Source organism: Panthera onca, chromosome X (assembly GCF_046562875.1).
Source record: "Panthera onca isolate mPanOnc1 chromosome X, mPanOnc1 haplotype 2, whole genome shotgun sequence".
In the NCBI taxonomy this organism is placed as follows: domain Eukaryota; kingdom Metazoa; phylum Chordata; class Mammalia; order Carnivora; family Felidae; genus Panthera; species Panthera onca.
The window spans coordinates 30759353-30770035 of record NC_138357.1 but is presented as its reverse complement, the minus strand read 5'-3'; positions in this window follow the sequence as shown (position 1 = coordinate 30770035).

The following is a 10683-nucleotide window of genomic DNA, read 5'->3' as shown; positions in this document are numbered from 1 at the left end:
CTGGTACAGGGAGGGTAACTTTCACGATTTATTTCTTACTTTTTTGGAGACAAAGGGGGCTCGGGGTGTTCTTTTTGTATTGGCTGTTTCTTTTTTTTATTATTATTTTTTAACATTTGTTTATTTTTGAGACAGAGAGAGAGAGAGAGCATGAACGGGGGAGGGTCAGAGAGAGAGGGAGACACAGAATCCAAAACAGGCTCCAGGCTCTGAGCTGTCAGCACAGAGCCCAACGTGGGGCTCGAACTCACGGACTTCGAGATCATGACCTGAGCCAAAGTCGGGACGCTTAACCGACTGAGCCACCCAGGTGCCCCTGTATTGGCTGTTTCTTAAGTAATTTTTATTTAAAATAATCAATATACCAGGGTGCCTGGGTGGCTCAGTCGGTTAAACATCTGACCCTTGAATTCAGTTCTGGTCACGATCTCATGGTTTGTGAGATCAAGCCTGGCATCAGGCTCTGCACTGAGAGCTCAGAGCCTGCTTGGGATTCTCTCTCTCTCTCTCTCTCTCTCTCTCTCTCTTTTTAATTTTTTAATGTTTATTTATTTTTGAGAGAGACAGAGTGCAAGTGGGGGAGGAGCAGAGAGAGAAGGAGACAGAATCCGAAGCAGGCTTCAGGCTCCGAGCTGTCAGCACAGAGCCCGGCATGGGCTCAAACCCACAAACCTAGAGATCATGACCTGAGCCGAAGTCGGATGCTTAACCGACTGAGTCACCCAGGCGCCCCTCTCTTTCTCTTGCTCTCTCTCTGCCCTCCCCCGCTAGTGCTCTCTCGCTCTCTCAAAATAAATAAACATTGAAAAATAAATAAAAATGAAATGAAATCACCAATATTCCAAAGGGGCACATTTTGGAGTCGTCTGCCCTTGGCCCCTATACCAGATTGAGGGCTCTATGGTTCTCTCTTCAAGATGTGTTTCGTAATGGGGTGCCTCCGTGGCTCAGTTGGTTAAGCATCTGACTCTTGATTTCAGCTCAGGTCATGATCTCACGCTTTGTGGGCTGGAACCCTGCATCGGGCTCTGTGCTTTCAGGGTGGAGCCTGCTTGGGATTCTCTCCCTCTCTGGGTTCCTCCCTGACTCACGCTGTTTCGGTCTCTCTCAAAATAAATAAACTTAAAAAAAAAAACAAAACAAAACCATGTGTTTTGTAGATGCTTTGGGAGGTGTTAATATCCTGAACATTACAAGCAATTTCTAATAATGAGTCCTATGCTTCGTATTACACATGATTCATCTTCTTTTTGCTATGGCAACCATCAGTGTTTTCAGCATCATCCTGTGAAAGAAATTAAACAATTGGTGGGGGCCTTTGTAAGACGTATGCACCTTGCCTACCGTGCCTAATGGATAAGCGTCGCCGCAGGATGGCTCAGAAATCAGCTGAAACATGGTGATTGACCAATTCACATTTAGAAAAGATGTCAAGGAGGTGGGGGGGGGGGTCGCCTGAGTGGTTCCGTCAGTTGAGCATCTGACTCCTGATTTCGGCTCAGTTTGTGAGTTTGAGCCTCGAGTCAGGCTCCATGCTGGAATTCCTTCTCTCCCCCCAAAATAAAATGAGCATTAAAAAAATTTTTTTTTTTTTAAAAAGAAAGAAAAGATGTCAAGGGATGGCGATCCCACGGCCTCTCTCTGACTTTAACCAAGGTGTTTCATCCTCAGGCTGACTCTTCCGGATTATGCAGGCCTCTCCCTCCCTTGGCTAGGATCCCGATGATGAATTTTCAGTCTTGGATCGGTTGTTATGTGGGAGAAATACAAGAGTTTTCCTCACGGCTTGCATTAGACTAGCTAGAGCAGCTGTGACGTCTCAGACGTGTTCTCGCACATCTCTGTCCGCAGTGTATTCCCCCGTCATCTAACCCACAGTCCCTCGTGTACCCCAGGGGAGCGTTGCCCGAACTCCATACCACCCACGCTAGTATTTATTTACAATTTTTAAGCTAAATTTAATCTACTTTTTATTTTAAACTTCAGGCGGGGCCCTATTCTTTTTCTTTTTTTAATTTTTAATGTTTCTTTATTTTTGAGAGAGAGAAAGGGACAGAGCGCAAGTAGGGGAGAGGCAGAAAGAGAGGGAGACAGAAAATCCAAAGCAGGCTCCGAGCTGTCAGCACAGAGCCCAATGTGGGGCTCGAACCCGTGAATCGCGAGATCATGACCTGAGCCGAAGCCAGGCACTCAGCCGACTGAGCCACTCAGGCGCCCCAAGGGGAGCCCTATTGTAAGCTAAAGTAGCCAGGAATCATGATCTGGTGTGACAGGTCTATGAGAGCAAATCTGGAGCCAGACTACAGAGGTCTAAATCCTGGCTTCGCTCGCCACACGCTCTCTGGCTAATCTGGCGAGCTGCGTATTCTTACTTTGCCTTGGTTTCATCATCTTTAAAATGGGAATGACAGGGGTACCTGGGTGGCTCAGTCGGTTAAGTGTCCGACCTCGGCTCAGGTCATGATCTCGCGGTTCCTGAGTTCGACCCCACATCGGGCTCTCTGCTGTCAGCGTGGAGCCTGCTTCGGATCTTCTGTCTCCCTCTCTCTGCCTGTCCCCTACCTGCATGTGCTCTCTCTCTCAAAAATGAATAAGTATTAAAAGAAGAAGAAGAAGAATGTAATAACAGTGACCATGCATTAAATGCCTATTCTAGGCCAAACAGAAGGACAAGCACTATAGAAGTTATAGTCACCGGCACAACAGGGTCGAATTCATATTTTCAGCATCAGATCGTCCTGGCTTCCTCGTGTAGAATGGTCGTAGGAGAGAAAAGGTGAAAGCAGGGAGCCAGGAGGCTAATGCAACATTCTGCTTTAAGATAACAGTGGTTAGGGTTAAGGCATGCGGGAAAAGTGAAAGGTTTGGGGATGTGTGTTTCAGGTGGAGTTAAGAGGATTTGCTGATGGATTGGAGGCTTGGAGCGGAAGAAAGATGTTACATGCATTCACTCATTGGACCCTCACGAAAACCCAGTGAGGTAGGCAGTCATTCTCCCCATTTTTCAAGTGAGGAAGCTGAGAGACGGGCTCATGCATTGGCCCGGGATTCACAGCGAGCCAGGCTTTGGACCTGCCCTCTTAACTGTCTCTTCCTGGTTATTAGTGGCCTTTTTTATTTTTTTTTAATTTTTTTAATGTTTATTTATTTTTGGCAGAGAGAGAGAGACAGAGCATGAGCGGGGGAGGGGCAGAGAGAGAGGGGGACACAGAATCCGAAGCAGGCTCCAGGCTCTGAACTGTCGGCACAGAGCCCGACGCGGGGCTGGAACTCACAGACCGTGAGATCATGACCTGAGCCGAAGTCGGATGCTCAACTGACTGAGCCACCCAGGCACCCCGTTAGTGGCCTTTTCCTGCTCCCCACGATGCACCTCTTTTCCTATTTCCTTTTCTTCTTGTGCTCTTTCAGTACTTTTTCCCTCCTTTCTCCCTTGACTGAGGATAAAACCTAAGGATCTCACTGAGACCAGTGAGTGTCAAATAGTTAAAGACACAAGTGAGCGAGTCCCGTCCTGTGGATTCCCTAGATGCAGCAAAGGGCTTGAGGGCCTTTCCATGTTCTGAATCACCACGAAGACCACGTTGGTGGGCCACAGACTCAGTGGGTCTATCTCTCTGGTTAATGTGCCAAAAACACAAAACGAAACAAAACAACTGATATTTGTAAATGCAGACAGAAAGCTTAAGGGTTTTTTCCATTTTACTTAATTTTTTTTAAATTTACATCCAGATTAGCATATAGTGCAACAATGAATTCAGGAGTAGATTTCTTAGTGCCCCTTACCCATTTATCCCATCCCCTCCCCACACCCCCTCCAGCAACCCTCAGTTTGTTCTCCATATTTACGAGTCTCTTCTGTTTTGTCCCCCTCCCTGTTTTTATATTATTTTTGTTTCCCTTCCCTTGTGTTCATCTGTTTTGTCTCTTAAAATCCTCATATGAGTGAAGTCATATGATATTTGTCTTTCTCTGACTGACTAATTTCGGAAAGCTTAAGTTTTTAAGTATTATTATTATTTTTCCTTTTAGAGAGAGAGTGCACGTGGGGGAGAGGGGCAGAGGGAGAGAGAGAGAGAGAGAGAGAGAATCCCAAGCAGGCTCCATGTGGAGCCCAACATGGGACTCGATCCCACGACCTGGGATCATGACCTGAGCCAAAATCAAGAGTCAGATGCTCAACCCACTGGGCCATCCAGGCGCCCCACATACAGAAAGTGTAAAAGAAAATATAGCATCACTTCAGAGCACACTCACACGATTTTCAGAAAAAGAAAGGATTTGTGGGGCGCCTGACTGGCTCAGTTCGAGGAGCGTGCAGCTCTTGATCTTGGGGTCATGAGTTTGAGCCCCACGTTGGGTGTAGAGATTATTTAAAGAAATAAAAACTTAAAGAAAAAGAAAGGATTAGTGAGCTGTTAACCCTCAGAAAGCGTTTCCATATCCTTCCTCATGACAGACTCTAGGGTTTTTCTTTGTGATTTGGCCTATTGGGGGCAGGAGCGGGGGAGGCTACATCATTCGGCGTCTGTATCGTGCCAAAGGGGGACCCAAGTCGAGTAAGCGGCATATTCGTAGATATCCTGAATCTTGAGTGTTCGCAGTAGGTGTGCCCTTACCCGAACTCCCCTGGTGCTGCCCCCTCCACTCTTTTTTTCACTAGCGCCAGTCTTGTGTTTGAAGCCCTGTTTGCCTGTCCTAAGAGTGCTCGGCTGTACCATGAGTTTGGGTCTCTCCTGCCTAGGCAAAGATACTCAATCTCGGACTAGCAGATTCTGCCCCATGTTTATTTTCACCCGAAGATTCTTCTGACTTATTCAAAAGCCTCCAACATTGTGTAAAATCAAAGATAGGCTTTCTGAAAATCAGCAGACCTGGGCCAGGCAGCAGCTAGCAGTGAGTGAGTATTGGAGAAGTCCCTTATTTTTCCTTATGTTTCTGGACGTTGACCCACGTCTGCAAGAGGAGATATTTAGATTTTGGACATTCAGATATTAAGACTCGTTCTTAGGAATCTGCCAGGCAGGCTTGCAATTCCACAATTCTATCAATCTATGCTCAAAAGAAGCTTATCAGGCTTCTATGAGTTTGCTCCCTTAAAAGAAAAAAAACAATAGCCTTTTCCATAATCTTATTAACGCTGTTCCCCATAGATCATTAAAATGTCTTTTGTCCAGAGGTGGCCGGGTGGCTCAGTCGGTTGAGTGTCTGACTTGATTTTGGCTCAGGTCATGACCCCGAGGTTGCGACATAGAGCCCTGCATGGAGCTCCATGCTGACTGTGGAGCCTGCTTAAGTCTCTCTCTCTCTCTCTCTCTCTCTCTCTCTCTCTCTCCCCCTCTGCCCCTCTCCCCTGCTTGTGCTCTCTCTCTCTCTCAAATAAAAAAAAAAAAGAGGGGTACCTGGGTGGCTCAGTCGGTTTTGCGTCCGACTTTGGCTCAGGCCATGATCTCATGGTCTGTGAGTTCAAGCCCCACATCAGGCTCACTGCTGTCAGTGCAGAGCCCGCTTTGAATCCTCTGTCCCCCTCTCTCTTTCTGCCCCTACCCTGCTCACGCATGCTGTCTCTCTCATAAATAAATTTTGAAAAACATTAAAATAAATAAATTAATTATTTTTTTAAAAAAGCCCTGGGTGGCTCAGTCCATTAAGCATCAGACTCTATGGTTCGTGATGAGTTCCAGCCCCGCATCAGGCTCTGCACTGACAGCGTGGAGCCTACTTGGCATTTTCTGTCTCCCTCTCTCTCTCTGTCCCTCCCCAGGTCGTGCTTGCTCTCTCTCTCAAAATAAACCAACCTTTTAAATAGTAATAAAAAAAGAAATATAAAAAAAAAAGTTTAAAATGCCTTTCTTCCAGAGTGATAAATCTTTGAACATGCTCTGGGCCCAAATGTTCATTTCACATACATTTCTTTAACATTTGTGCATACTATGTACAAGACATTACTGCAAATACTTTCCAAATAGTAACGCATTTTTCTTCACTATAACACTCACTGGGAAGGACCCCATGCAGTGTAAGTGTTTTTGGAGGCACTAGGCACCGGGCAGGAATCTGCAGTTGTACTCTGACGTGAATTCATTACTAAGACTCTGGGGCACTTAAGCCTTCTCAAGTGGCACAGTGCGTGTCTTGCAGAGTGCATATGACCACCCGGAGAGCCAGACCAACCTAGCCCCGTGATTCTACCTACTCCCAGAGCTCTAGGTAGCATGGAGGGCTTTGACTTCAGCATCATTACAAATACAAATTTGAGCCATCCGGGCGCCCCAAAAGCCATTCCTTTTACGATATATCGTATTAGTGCACACAATTCTTTTTTTTTTTTTAACATTTATTTATTCGTTTTGGGAAAGAGAGAGAGAAAGTGCTCATGAGTGGGGGAGCGGCAGAGAGAGAGGGAGGGAGAGAATCTAAAGCAGGCTGCTCGCTGTCAGCCCAGAGCCCGACTTGGGGCTCGAACCCACGAACCACGGGATCATGACCTGAGCCGATATCAAGAGCTTGATGCGTAACCAACCGAGCCCCCCAGGCGCCTCAGTACACACACTTCCAATGGCAAATATATTCTTCGCCACTCAAATACTGTGCAAAATTTATATTTGTAAATATTTTACATAATTTTGTGGCCACACCTGGACATTTGTGCACCAGCAGGGTCCCATCTGCCACAACTGGTGGTGAGAAAGCCAATAGTCAACGTCTTACGTGTTAGTCCGAAGGCTTTGAACCTGAAGCCGACACACCGTCACTGAGGCCAGATACTCCAAGAGGACCCTACTCGGCTGCTAGTTATACCTCCACCAGATCATAGATCCCCGGGGACCCCAGCACAGTCTGCAGAGAAGCACAGCTACATCGACAGCACTGAGGACAAGGAGCCTTCACTCAGGCACAGCAGTGATGAAACTGGTCGTTTAGGAGTCAGGGAGGACCAGGAAGGGCGGCACGGTCAGTGCCTGGACGGTGACAGGTGCTTCAGCAAACTCTACGAAACGAACTTTCTCTGGGACAGCAGGATGGACTGAGCTGTATCTGCTGCTCCTAGTTTGGGGCCCTGGGCCTCCTCCTGCCCTTGAGGCCGGGCATTCAATGTCACGATCTCTCTCTTTGCCTTTCCTCCTCTCCAGATGCGAACCCTCCTGTGATCCTGGCAATTGCATCAGAAGATGAGGAGGAAATACACTGTGAACCTAAGGAAAGAGCAGCAGCGCCGGCAAAAGGCCACGGCCGTGCAGGAGCTCCCGGCCCCATGGACAAAAAGGACCCGGAGGGTGCTGGGCTGAAGCTCAGGCAGCCTGGGGACGGGCAGCAGCCCCACTCCCACGCCACTTTGAGCCCGTTGCGGCTGCAGGGGCAGGAGGGCGTTTTACAATGAATTCCCCGCTTGCACATGTTGCCACGGTAACCGGCACGCACAGGCAGCATCTGCTTTCCCGGGAGCACTGGCTGGATCCACCCTCATTCTCTCTCAGGGAGCCTCATTTTCTCCCTTCCTGAGCCAAAGGTTGGGGGGGCCAAGGCCACTAGGGCTCTCCTGACCTCAGGCACCAGGGTGGAGGCAATGCTTCCTGGGCACCAAGGTAAATATTTTCATGCAGCATTAAAATGAATCAAGCAGTGTGGGTGGTTCCTGGGTGGCTCAGTCAGTTGAGCATCCAATTCTCGCTTTTGCCTCAGGTTATGATCCCAGGGTCGTGCGATCAAGCCCCACGTGGGGCTCTGCAGTGACCATGGAGCCTGCTCAAGATTCTCTCTCTCTCTCTCTCTCTCTCTCTCTCTCTCTCTCTCTCTCTCCCTCTCCCTCTGCCCCTCTCTCCCACTCATGCTCTCTTTCTCTCTTTAAAAAAATAAAATGAATCAAGCAGGGAAATGTTAGCACGATGCTAGCTAGGTTTTTGTAAACAGTCTTTGAGCGAAATCAGGGTGAGGAGAGTAAGGGGTGGCCAGCTGTGTAAGCGAAGGGTCAGATTCTGCCTTTCTTTAAAATTGTGACACTTTGTTCATAGTAATAATTAATTATTTTTTTTAATTGTGCAACAGGTATCATTTATCAGGAATCTGGAGTTTTTGATGCCCTTTAAATTTAGTGTGGAGGAAAAAAACATCCCTAAAGCAAGGCCTCAATCTGAATATTACAGAACAATGTACTGGGGGAGAGGTGTTGTGGAATAGGTATGTACGTATGTATGTAAGTAAACTCTACTCCCAACTTGGGGCTTAAGCTCATGAATCCTGGATCAAGAGTCACATGCTTGGGGCGCCTGGGTGGCTCAGTCGGTTAGGCGTCCGACTTCAGCTCGGGTCATGATCTCACGGTTCATGGGTTCGAGCCCCGCATAGGTCTCTGTGCTGACAGCTCAGAGCCTGGAGCCTGCTTCGAATTCTGTGTCTCCCTCTCTCTCTGTTCCTCCCCCACTCATGCTCTGTCTCTCTTGCTCCTTCAAAAATAAATAAAAACATTAACAAAAAATTAAAAAAAAAAAGAGTCGCATGCTTTACTGACTGAGCCAACCAGGCACCCCTGGATAGGCGTGTGTGTATGTATGTGGGTAGGTAGGTATGTAGTTTTAACAAGGATTTTAATTCTTTCTTTTTTTTAAATTTCGTTTTAAGTTTATTTATTTATTTTGAGAGAGAGAGTGAGCAAGCATGGGGGGAGGGGCAGAGAGAGAATCCCAAGCAGGTTCCGCACTGTCAGTGAGGAGCCGGATTCGGGGCTCGAACCCACGAACCGTGAAATCACGACCTGAGCCAAAACCAAGAGTCGGAGGCTTAACCGACTGAGCCACCCAGGCGCCCCAGCAGTAGGTATTTAAAAGCATGCATGAACTGAATGTGATGTATTTCATTTCCTCTACAACTCCTGATACTGAATGTTTGTGATTCGCTCACCTCAGAAGGGAGCTTGCAAGATGCATATGCACGTGACTAAAGCCAGCACTCAGGCTAATATATCTGAAAAAAAGTATGTGGTCAGAAATAATTAGCCATGTTTGGAAAGTAGGGTTTTTGTTTGCTTTTGAAAAGAAGTTTATTTTTCAGTAATCTCTACACCCAGTGTGGGGCTCAAACCCACAAACCCGAGATCAAGAGTCGCATGCTTCATGGGCTGACCCAGCCAGGCGCGCCTGGAAAGTAAGTTTCGAACCTTGGGTCTTTGTGAGTGGAAAATGGGATATATAATCCCCGGTTTATGGGACTTTCCCATTACCAGAAGGAATATGATTTCTTTAAAGTAAAAAAAATAATAATGAGGGTCACCTGGCTGGCTCAGTTAGAAGGGCATGCAACCTACATTTATTATATTTATATCTACTTTAATGTTTATTTACTTTAGTATTTATATTTATATGTAATATTTAATGTGTAAATTTAATTTAATTTACTTATGTTTATTATTGATAAGGATAATATATTAATGAATAAGGATAATATATCAATGGTATATAAATATTATATATAAATACATATTTTCTCCTTTTTTTTTTTTTTTTTTTAGTAGGCTTCACACCCAGCGTGCAGCCCAACGCGGGACTTGAACTCACGACCCTGAGATCAAGACCTGAGCTGAGATCAAGAGTCAGACGCTTAACCGACTGAGCCACCCAGGTGCCTCCAAACCATGTATTTGCATGTGCATATGCATGTATATATAAATTAGGGTGGACTTCTGTGCGGAGACCCTCTATAAGATGGGGGATAGCAACGTCCCTGCCATAGAATTGGTGAGAGGACATAACATATGTAAGTACCTGGCACAATGTCTGGCCACAGAAGAAGCCCTCAGAAATGCCCACTGCTTTTATTTCATAACACGTCCTATTACCACAGCATAACCCGCGGTGTAGGTGGCATGATGGAAAAAGGCATGATTAGAAATGACACAATCTCTGGGCGCCTGGGGGGCTCAGTTCGTTGAGCATCTGACTCCTGATTTTCGGCTCAGGTCATGATCTCACTGTCAGGAGATAGGGTTCCGTGCTGTAAGACCCCACTGGGGATTCCCTCTCCCTCTCCCTCTCCCTCCGCTTCTCCCCTGCACGTGCGTATGCACACGCACACTCGCGTACTCTCTCTCTCAAAATAAGTAAACATTAAAAAATTAAAAATTATAGAAAAGAAATTACACATTCTCATTCTTTCAGAGACACTGAAATATCTACGAATGCGACGATGTGGTGTCTCTATTTGCAGCAAAATAATTATGTTGAACTGGTTAGGGTATTGATGAAACAAGGCAGGCTGTGAATAAGTTGAGACTGAGATTAGTCCATAAGGTATGTCTTGTGATTCTCTCTGCTTTTGTGTACGCTTGACATTTCACATAATAAAAAACATGTTTTTATGGGTTTTTTTTTAAGTTTTATTTACTTAAGTAATCTCTGCGCTCAACGTGGGGCTTGAACTCGTGACCCCAAGATCAAAAAGTCACATGCTCTAGGGGCGCCTCGGTGGCTCAGTCAGTTGAGTGCCCGACTTCAGCTCAGGTCATGATCTCACAGCTTGTGAGTTCGAGCCCCGCCTCGGGCTCTGTGCTGACAGCTCGGAGCCTGGAGCCTGTTTCGGATTCTGTGCCTCCCTCTCTCTCTGCCCCTCCCCCACTCCTTCAAAAATAAATAAACATTAAGAAATTTTTTTTTTAAAGTCACATGTTCTTCCAACTGAACCAGCCAGGCG